The sequence below is a fragment of the Puma concolor genome, chromosome B1, assembly GCF_028749965.1.
Source record: "Puma concolor isolate L17-30 chromosome B1, mPumCon1.1.hap2, whole genome shotgun sequence".
NCBI lineage: Eukaryota > Metazoa > Chordata > Mammalia > Carnivora > Felidae > Puma > Puma concolor.
Window position 1 is genome coordinate 178,648,068 of NC_141670.1, and position 12,124 is coordinate 178,660,191.

The window sequence follows — 12,124 nt, forward strand, 5'->3', positions numbered from 1 at the left end:
CACATTCTTCTCAATAAGGTTGCTTATGTTTATGAGTAATTGTTTTATATATTTGGGCGCTCCGGTATTCGGCGCATAGACATTTATAATTGTTAGCTCTTCCTGATGGATAGACCCTGTCACTATTATATAATGTCCTTCTTCATCTCTTGTTACAGCCTTTAATTTAAAGTCTAGTTTGTCTGATATAAGTATGGCTACTCCAGCTTTCTTTTGGCTTCCAGTAGCATGATAAATAGTTCTCCATCCCCTCACTCTCAATCTAAAGGTGTCCTCAGGTCTAAAGTGAGTCTCTTGTAGACAGCAAATAGATGGGTCTTGTTTTTTATCCATTCTGATACCCTATGTCTTTTGGTTGGCGCATTTAATCCATTTACATTCAGTGTTATTATAGAAAGATATGGGTTTAGAGTCATTGTGATGTCTGTATGTTTTATGCTTGTAGTGATGTCTCTGGTACTTTGTCTCACAGGGTCCCCCTTAGGATCTCTTGTAGGGCCGGTTTAGTGGTGACAAATTCCTTCAGTTTTGGTTTGTTTGGGAAGACCTTTATCTCTCCTTCTATTCTAAATGACAGACTTGCTGGATAAAGGATTCTCGGCTGCATATTTTTTCTGGCTAGCACACTGAAAATCTCGTGCCAATTCTTTCTGGCCTGCCAAGTTTCAAAAGAGAGATCAGTCACGAGTCTTATAGGTCTCCCTTTATATGTGAGGGCACGTTTACCCCTTGCTGCTTTCAGAATTTTCTCTTTATCCTTGTATTTTGCCAGTTTCACTATGATATGTCGTGCAGAAGATCGATTCAAGTTACGTCTGAAGGGAGTTCTCTGTGCCTCTTGGATTTCAATGCCTTTTTCCTTCCCCAGTTCAGGGAAGTTCTCAGCTATTATTTCTTCAAGTACCCCTTCAGCACCTTTCCCTCTCTCTTCCTCCTCTGGGATACCAATGATGCGTAGATTATTTCTTTTTAGTGTATCACTTAGTTCTCTAATTTTCCCCTCATACTCCTGGATTTTTTTATCTCTCTTTTTCTCAGCTTCCTCTTTTTCCATAACTTTATCTTCTAGTTCACCTATTCTCTCCTCTGCCTCTTCAATCCGAGCCGTGGTGGTTTCCATTTTGTTATGCATTTCGTTTAAAGCGTTTTTCAGCTCCTCGTGACTGTTCCTTAGTCCCTTGATCTCTGTAGCAAGAGATTCTCTGCTGTCAGCTATACTGTTTTCAAGCCCAGTGATTAATTTTATGACTATTATTCTAAATTCACTTTCTGTTATATTATTTAAATCCTTTTTGATCAGCTCATTAGCTGTTGTTATTTCCTGGAGATTCTTCTGAGGGGAATTCTTCCGCTTGGTCATTTTGGATAGTCCCTGGCATGGTGAGGACCTGCAGGGCACTTCCCCTGTGCTGTGGTGTATAACTGGAGTTGGTGGGCGGAGCCGCAGTCAGACCTGATGTCTGCCCCCAGCCCACCGCTGGGGCCACAGTCAGACTGGTGCGTGCCTTCTCTTCCCCTCTCCTAGGGGCGGGATTCATTGTGGGGTGGGGTGGCCTGTCTGGGCTACTTGCACACTGCCAGGCTTGTGATGCTGGGGATCTGGCGTCTTAGCTGGGGTGGGTAGGCAAGGTGCACAGGGGCAGGAGGGGCAGGCTTAGCTTGCTTCTCCTTAGGTGATCCACTTCAGGAGGGGCCCTGTGGCAGCAGGAGGGAGTCAGATCCGCTGCCGGAGGTTTGGCTCCGCAGAAGCGCAGAGTTGGGTGTTTGCGGGGAGCGAGCAAGTTCCCTGGCAGGAACTGGTTCTCTTTGGGATTTTGGCTGGGGGATGGGCGGGGGAGATGGCGCTGGTGAGCGCCTTTGTTCCCCACCAAACTGAGCTCTGTCGTCCGGGGGCTCAGCAGCTCTCCTTCCCTTTGTCCTCCAGCCTTCCCGCTTTCTGAGCAGAGCTGTTAACTTATAACCTCCCAGACGCTAAGTCGCGCTTGCTGTGGGAACACAGTCCGTCAGGCCCCTCCGCTTTTTGCAAGCCAGACTCGGGGGCTCTGCTTGGCCGGCGAGCCGCCCCTCCACCCTGGCTCCCTCCCGCCAGTCCGTGGAGCGCGCACCGCCTCGCAGCCCTTCCTACCGTCTTCCGTGGGCCTCTCGTCTGCGCTTGGCTCCAGCGACTCCGTTCTGCTAATCCTCTGGCGGTTTTCTGGGTTATTTAGGCAGGTGTAGGTGGAATCTAAGTCATCAGCAGGACGCGGTGAGCCCAGCGTCCTCCTACGCCGCCATCTTCCCTCTCTCCTTCTGTTTGTTTTTTTCTGGGGCACTTTGCATGCCAGTTCAAATCATTAGTTAATCTATTCCTTTATTCATACATTCATGTATTCATCTATCCACTTATGTATCTGTTTACTTGACAAATATTTATTCACTACCTGCTTTGTGTTAGCTTTACTAGAAGCTTAGAATAGAATGATGAAACATATGTTGTATATGTATTGCTCAAATATATATTACTCAAAAATATATATAAATAAATATGCTTATATAAATATAACTATATATATATATATATATGAGAAAAATTACAAGGATCCAGAGAAGTAGTCCTACAAATGAACACCGTGTATCAAATGCTATTATGGAAGAGTGTATAGGATACATGTGAATTGCATGGTATATGAAACATTATCTTAAATAATCTTGAATAATAACTATAATTTGTACGATTTTATAAAAAAATCAAATTAACATATTTACATATGACTCATTTATGTTATAACCTATTATTTTAAGAATAGGTTTTATTCAGTTTCTGTTGATGTTCTTGTTGTTGTTTTTACATTGAGATACAATGGGCATATTAGTTTTAGGTGTAAAACAATGATTCAATATATGTACATATTGTGAAATAATCTTAGAGCTGCTAAATAATATTACCAAATTCCCATGTAAGAATGGCTCACTTTTAAGGATGCCTTACTGAAAAGTATACTTAGTAATCATTTCTTTAAAAAGCTGTATATTTACACCAACATAATTATTCACAAATCAAGTGGCTGGCAGTCCCCAAAGGAAAAACATAAGAAGCTTTGCATCTCCTTTTCCCTAGAACACTCTTTCGGCATCAACGTGGTTGCCCTTCTTTTTCTCCTCCATTTTTTGCTCCACTTTTTTATCTGTGAAATTTCATGATCACGCAATGGAAAACTAGTACTTCTCTTACCTGCTTTATTTTTCTTCATAATGCTATCTTTTCCTAAAATAGTTCATATTTTTTTCTAGTTCATTATCAATTTTGCTTACTGCTGCATCTTTCTCATCTAGAACAAGTGTAGTATATACGCAATACATCTATGTCGAATTTTATGCTGCTGTGCAGACGAAGCCTCATTTTTTCTATTTACCTGTGATACACCTATTATACTGTCCTGTAGAGCACATCTTCTATTTCCTCTTGTGATAAATATTGCTATCTTTTCCCTGGGTGTGATGAGTAGAAAAGTAAAATACTTTTTCCCAAGCTCTGTGTTATCAAAATGTTTAAACTATAAGTCGTATCTCCTTTCTTAAATGAGACATTATTCTTAGTCTTTCTATTGAATGCTACATGCAAATTATAGCAGAGATGACTTCAGTCTTCTTTAAAAGCTTCTTTCAAAATTCTTGAATACTAATATTATATTTTGAGTGGACATGTTTTTTATTTGACCAGCTAGCTAATATAACACATAAGTATAATATATAACTATTTCTCAGATTGTATATGGTTGCACTAATGTTCAGTAGCATATGGATCCATGGTAATCTCAAATGGAAGCTCCTGGCTATAAAATCCTGAGGGGACAGTTGATCCTATAACAAAGTTTTGACACTCTAGGTTCCCATATTATCTTTGCTACCACTATCATATTTTAAAGAATTATTTTTATAGCTTTTTTGTGGTGACAATTTAATGAGTGCCAGCTTTTGTTTCAAACTGTGCAACTAGACACATGGCCTTAGGCAACATTTTAATGATTTCAGATTTAAAATGAAGTTTCTGCTCATGATATTCATTACACCTTTTTAAAGTAACCAACACATTCCTAATGCCATTATTTAGTCACCTACCTCAGATAATTCTGCTTACCTCTAATTACTTCAAAGCTTGACCGAGATTGAGGTCTACATTTTAATATACGGGCTGGCAAACAGATAAAAGATCTTGATGATATTTACCTTGACTAAAAAATACTATTATGGATGTAAAAAGGAATCGTTTGGCCAGAATGTCTTTCATTGTATCTGCTGCCTTGTTGGTATGACGCTAGACTCACTGGAGTCAGACATCCCACCGGCAAATCTGCCTATCGTTGTTGCACCAAAAAACAACCTCTAGCTTTTTAGAAAATTAGGCTTGTCTACTTTTTTGAGTTGTGTGGCTGAATATACAATACATGAGAATGAAAGATGATAACTTAAGCCCTGAAAGTCTTTTTTAGTTATTGAGGACCATGCTGTGTTTGTCTCCTGAGAATGCGTACTGGATATGCTATTGTCTGGTTATTTATAAATGGCTAGTGAGATATTACATGAACTATTTTGACTTTTCTTGTTAACATGCACAAGAATGTTTTATTATTTCCTTGTGTGGATTTTGAGACCATTATGACTACAAAGGGGAACTCAAAGACATATTTAAAAAAAAATAAATTGAAGATAGACAACATACCACGTGAGACAAGATGTGTGATGCGGTGTACAAATAGAGGAAAATTGGAGGCATTTATTTTGAAGTTGTCTTCAACTCCACCGTAAGAATGTGTAATTTTTTTTTTTTTTTAATTTTTTTTTCAACGTTTTTATTTATTTATGGGACAGACAGAGACAGAGCATGAACGGGGGAGGAGCAGAGACAGAGGGAGACACAGAATCGGAAACAGGCTCCAGGCTCCGAGCCATCAGCCCAGAGCCCGACGCGGGGCTCGAACTCACGGACCGCGAGATCGTGACCTGGCTGAAGTCGGACGCTTAACCGACTGCGCCACCCAGGCGCCCCAAGAATGTGTAATTTTAAAGAAAGAAGTGATGCCAAAAATCATATAGCTTATTTTATATATGTGGGCAATACATCACAAAGTCTGTTAAATGACTTCATACAAGTTAGTTAGTTAAGGAGATATCTGCTAAAATAAGCAGGGCATGACTCCCATTTCTGTGAACTTCCGCAGGTATGTTAACTTCTTTGCATTTTTCAGTGGAAATATCTATAATGATTGCATTGTCTTACTCAGTATTTTTAGATTTTTATATACAAGTATAAAGTGTTATGGGCATAGACATGCATATACATGCATATATGGATGAATGTATAGATACCATTCGTGAATATATGTGTATGTTTATGAACACACATGACACCATGGAGAGAACTCTCTGGAAATAGAATGTCCCAATAAATCTAAATTGTTATTAAATATAGCTTAGCCAGTATCTTTGGAAAATTTGACTTTATGTATATTGATCTCAGGGCTTATTGAATAATGTATTTTTACTGTTTTTTTTTAATGGCAAAATTTAACTGTGTATTTTTTGTTACTTGATTCTCTTCTACACTAATTTTAAATACTCTAAATTTACTTGTTCAAGCCACTATTACACATAATGCGAATATTACACCAAAACACTAAAATATATGTGTGAATATAAAAGGTTAGTTGCTTAATCACTTTATTATTTTTATTTTTATTTCAGTATAGTTAACATACAGTGCTATGTTAGTTTCAGGTGTACAATATAGTGATTCAACAACCCTATATACATTATTCAGTAGTGTCAAATTAAGTGTACTTGTAATCCCTTTCACCTGTTTTACTAATCCCATCACCCACCTTCCCTCTGGTAATCATCAGTTTGTTCTCTTAAGAGTTTGGTTTTTGATTATTGTTTTTATAGTATCTGATTTAACATGATCCACAAAATGCTTGCATGTCTATCATTTCCCACTTACCATATTCAACGGGCTTATAATAAGTCCAATGGATAGAATTTCTTTAATAAAAATGTATTGTAACTAATCTAATATATGAATGATATGAATCACGGTTCATAAATTTAAGAGCACCAGAAAAGTCTAGTTTCTTTAGTTTGTATGTCAAAGATGTTCCTAGAATCTTTCTACCAGAGAATTCTACTCTGGTAGAATAGTAAAAACCTAAGTAACAGACATTATCGAGTCTAGGTCAATACCTCGGATATGCATTGCAGGAGAATCCTCCAGTCACTAGATTTTTGTCCATGCCAGTTATTATTGAGATGCCCATGGTTTATTTAACAATGGGTCTTCTGACCCAGTAGCTCTGTTGCTTTTATGCAATTACTGAGAAGAACTATCTGTGATAGAGTTTTTGGGTCTTGAGTCCAGCCTTTACTGGTGTATCACAGACAACTTTTATGAGATTTTGGCACACTTCAAACTGGACACTCCCAAGGAAAAATAAGAAAGAATGTTCAGGGTCTTAACTTGGGCTGCCATGGCAACATTGCATAAACTGGGTAGCGTGAAAACGAGAAATTTATTGTCTCACATTTCTGGAGGCCAGAAGTCTACATTCAGGGTGTCAGCATGGTCTGGTTCCGGTGAGGGTTCTCTTCATTGCTTGCAGATGGCTGCCTTCTTGCTGTGTCTTCACGGGGCAGAGAGAGAAAAAGTAAGCTCTCTGGGGTCTCTTCGTATAAGGACATTAATCCCATCCTGAGGGACCCACCCTCGTTACTTAATTGAAACTTTATCTACCAATACCTTATTTCCAAATTGCAAGGGGAAGTTAGGACTTCAACATATGAATTTTGAGAGGACACATTCAGTCGACAGCACTCAACACCAAAACATCTGGCAGACAGATATAGACAGATTTAAAAGTACACTCTTATGAAAAAATAATAAAATAATAAAATAAAAGCTAGAACATTAAAATTCCCTAGTATCTGGGTGCCTGGGTGGCTCAGCTGGTTAAGCGTCCAACTTCAGCTCAGGTCATGATCTCACAGTTTGTGAGTTCAAGCCCCACGTTGGGCTCTGTGCTGACAGCTCGGGGCCTGGAGCCTGCTTCGGATTCTGTGTCTCCCTCTCTCTCTCTGCCCCTCCCCCACTCACACTCTGTCTCTCTCTCTCTCTCTCTCTCTCTCTCAAAAATTAAAAAAAAAAAAGATTAAAAAAATTAGAATAAAAAAATAAAATAAAATTCCCTAGTATCATCCTAAAAAGAATGAGAATGGGACAGCGTGAAATATCTTGCCACAAAATGTAAAGGGGACTCTTGTTTTCATTTGGAATTATATTGGACAATGAGTAACTTAGTCTTAGGAAAAAATAGTTACTATATCATTAAATGCTTTATTTCCACCAACAAAATTACTTTTTTACATCTTTAAGAAGAACATTCCAGTTTCCAAATATTTAGTTGTTTTGCTCTCTGTCACTTTCTTTTGAAATCAGAACTTTTCCATTCTTTCCATTTTCTTAATTGTTCCAAGTACCACAATTTGAAATGAGTCAGTTAAAGGAAATCAAGACACTTGAAGAAAACTAACCCAGTTTCACTTGCAACCAAGTATCTTATTTGTTGAAAAGAGAAAAAAAAAAAAAAAAAAAAAAAAAAAAAAAAAACTTGTGAAGCCAGTTTAATAAAATGGATCTGAATAACTTCAACAGGTCTGGATTGCTCCCATTTCTGACTTGTCTGTCTTCTTAAGTGGAAATACTTGAAAATATGGGAGAAACTTCAAACACCTTTTAAACTTCTTCTTTAATTAGATATAAAATGGAGGAATTGGTGTATATAGTAAAGATCCTTTTCGTGTAAAAATAATTTAAAAAACGAGCTCCCATGGTTTATGTGAATCTGAGGATAGAATCAAGAGGACAGATTCTGAAACCATGGACACAACTGTCTTTTGTTATGAAGAAGAAGAAAAAAAAAGTTCCTTTTGAAAAATAAGAATTTAGTTCATTGATTTCTAACTTGTCTGCCACCTCCTGAATTTCAAGGGTAGCTATGAGAATAATGAAAACAGTAAGGTATGACCTTACAATTGATGAATCAATTGACACCAGACTGGAACTATACACCTGATGAATAGCAAGATGTTTTAATGTTTGCTAGAGAGAAATAAGAGTTCAGGTGGGGTTTCACATTCATGCTCTGAGAACTCTCAGAAAGGTAAAATGTATGATGTGCTCTAATAAAATAACTGTTTTGTTAATTAGAATCTTATTTAGCATTTTCTAGTACGAGTTATAATTCTAAAGAATATAGGTTTTTTTTAAATTTTTTTTAACATTTATTCATTTTTAAGACAGAGAGAGACAGAGCATGAACGGGGGAGGGGCAGAGAGAGAGGGAGACACAGAATCGGAAGCAGGCTCCAGGCTCCGAGCCATCAGCCCAGAGCCCCACACGGGGCTCGAAGCCACGGACCGCGAGATCGTGACCTGAGCCGAAGTAGGACGCTCAACAGACTGAGCCACCCAGGCACCCCTAAAGAATATAGTTTAAGAGATATAGGATATAGAAGTACTGACAAAAGGTATAAACGTTACTAATTTCCAAGCAATATGAGTCCAAATCTTCAGTGCTTGCTATATCATACAGAACTTGATTTCCACCTTATCACATTAGTATGTTATATCATGGATTTACAATTTGTGAATTATACTACGTAACTACCCGTAATTATTTTCTTCCTGGATTAGATTTCAAAGGAATGGGAAAAAGTTTTGTTTTGCCATTTCTCCTTCTTCCAGGTAATTTGAGGATTCCAAAAAGAGCCCACCAAGAAATTTCTTCTTGCAAACAGTACTTCCTTCTCCAAGTGAGTAGCACAGTATTTTCATTCATTTTGACCATCTCAACTGATGGTGAAGATAATGCATATTTATACTAAGTTATGCTCACTTAGAAGTCTAAAGTAACTGAATGTCCTTTTAGTATGAAGCTCCCAAGTTAGTTGCCACTTGGAAGGGGATATTTCAAACACTATGGAACACGTTTCTGAAAGTGCCATGTCCAGCAGTTTAACTCTGCATTGGCAATCGTCTCAAGAAAGAAGGAAGTTCTAGGAACTCCCTCACGCCTGTTTAACAGCCATCTTCTCTCATGGCTTGTCCCAGTTGATGCCCCCACTAAACTCCATTCCTTCGTTCCATTCTGATCCTCTTTTCACGTTTCCACAGCGATCTATTTACCTTTCACATTTTCTCCTGCTTGCCAATCCTTTTAGGAATAGACTAGGAAATCTTCCTTATCCCATCAACACATTTACTCTTCTCGTATCCGTTATTGATTCCTTCTCCTCAATTTCTAAAAGGAAGGGAAGTTTCTTCTCGTGTCAACTGTCAACTTGTCCACAAATGTTTCTCCCACTTAACAGTCTCAAGGGTTTCTTTTTTTCAGGTATTTTCTCATTTGTACTATAAGTTTCCCATTTCTGCAGGATTTCTATCAGTAGCCTCAAAACAGAACTCCTTTATTTTCAAAAGGAAACACAATAAAGTGAAACTCTTTTGATCCCACATTCTTCTACGACAACTGCTCCATTTCATTCATTCATTTCATCCCCTTAAATTTCTTTTATATATGTGTTTTCTATTTCTTGTGTCACCCTTGTATACTGTAGGCATCACAAAGTCTTGGTGTTGCTTCCATCACTCCCTCCAGACTGTCCTTCCGTGGAATCCAGTCACCAATATATGGCTGTATGTACTGCCTTAAATTCACATATTTCAGCTGCTCTTAACTGAATTAATTATTCCCTCAAGAAATTACTTTTCTCTTGCATGGTTTGCTCCCACTCTTCTGTGGTTTTCCAGCCACATTCCACATTTCTGTAGTCTTCCACTCTTCAACCTCCAAAAATGGTGTTATTCAGGCTTTACACCAACCTTCTACTCTCCTCTCCTTCTCTCTTTAGGGGCTTGGGGAATCATTTTCAAATAATGATCTTTGCTTGAAATTATTATATCTATTTTGAATATATATATATATGTATATGTATATATGTGTATATATATATATATATATATATATATATATATATATATATATTCATTTACCTACTTCACAATTTACTTATGTAGATCACAGGACCTCAAGTTTAAGTTTAATGCATACAAACTTTTTAGTACCTCTACTCTTGACTCCATTTTTTCACCTTTAGTGTCATTAGCATCCAACCATTGCTAATGTTTGCTAGCATCCAATCCAGAAAAAGATAACTTCCTTAAATAGTCTCTACTATCTCACATTTTAACATCCAATTATTTAACCCCCCACTGTTAGTCATGTTAAATGCATATGTCAATTTAATTCTTCATTGCTCCTTTCCTTTGCTAGAGATTCTACTCTAATAGGGGAGTATAGTGTCCACATCTGTTTATTTCACCTCTCTCTCCCCCACCAAACACAGTAGTTGGGGTATCTTTGGGTCAGGCCCTAATTTAATTTCATTGCATTAAAGAGAATTTTTTAAATCACCAAGAAGTAGAATTTTTCAAAGGATTTTAGAAGCTTTGTGTGGAATTCCATTTTACCTTTTGTCTGCCAAAATTTTACTTTTAAAACATATTTCTAACTATCACGGTTTGGTGCCTGATTTTGAATTCCAATTGTACTACTCTCTGGAAATGTGTTCTTTGGCAAGTTACACAGTATCTTTGTGCCTCAGAGAGACAATATTTCATGAGAAAATCACCTCCAAGTATTGGTATTAGGATCACTTATGGGAAAGACTCAGAAAAATCCCTGGTGCCTAGTAACCATTCAGTAAATGTAATATCAGTTTTTATCCTTTTCTTCCTCCTTCCCTTATCATTTTTATTTTTGATACTAACATATTACTGACACGTTACTATTATACTATGTAATATAGTTAAGAGTGGACATATCTTATTATTGTATTATGATGTATTAATTATCTATTGTTGCTGTAACAATTTACCACAAACTTAGTGACAAACATAAATTTCATATTTCAAATTTCTGTAGATCAGAAGTCCAACACAAGACACACTGAGCTAAAATAAAGATGTTCGTAGGGCTACATTCCTTATTGGAGGCTCATGGGAAAATCTGTTTTCTCTCTCTTTTCCAGCTTGTGGAGGTTGCTCACATTCTGGCTGGCTGGTGGCCCCCTTTTCCTTCTTTAAAAGGAATGCAGGTATGTTGCGTGTTTCTTTTCTTTCTTCGGTAGTCATTTTCCCTCTGACTGCATCCAGGAAAGGTTCTATGCCTTTTAGGACTCATTTGATTGGATTGGATCCATGTAGATAATCCAAGATGATCTTTCCATTTCAAGTTCCTTAACATGTATTATATCTGCAAAGTCCCTTTTGTTCTGTGAATGGAGGCACTGATATCTTTGGGAAGTCGTTACACTGACTACAATATCTATTTACTGTTATACTCACTGCCATATTGGGTCTTAAGTGTCATAGAGAGTTGTATGATGGGTAGATAAAGTTACTAATAGAGTTTCCTTATATTTTTGCCACAAATCTTTTTAGTCTTACAATTTATAATTGAAGATGTTCTTGAAATTTATTTGTCCTCTTTGTACTAGATTAATATTTTAAACCTAGTGTGATTTTGAATGTCATGTATTTTTTTTCAATGTATACAGTCTCTTGAGAGATGTGGTTTGTTTCAATAGACCATGCATTATTGAGAATAGGTAAAAATAATTACTTTTAAATATTAAATTGTGAATAATATACATTAACATTCACAGATATTTGTAGACTCTGAATGATATTTCAAATTTAACCTCTGTGATAAGTATTCTCCAACAGGAAGTCACCTGGAAGCCATTATATTAAAAACTAGGAAAGTCATAGCTCTTCAAAATGTTTTCACACTATTGGGGTAAGTTTTCTTCAGAGATGTTAGGTTGGTATAGTGTTATGTTCTTTGGGAAGTCATATAAATACTATTTTGAGTTCATTAACACCACTCCCTTATTTGCTGTTAGGATTACTTACTTGTGATTGCTACTGAGAAAGAGATTGCTTTTAAAGGAGGAGTGCACCTATACTAATGAAGACAAGAAAAAAGGATGGGAAAAAATTAATAAACTAAAAGACAAAGCTATCTATGTATGT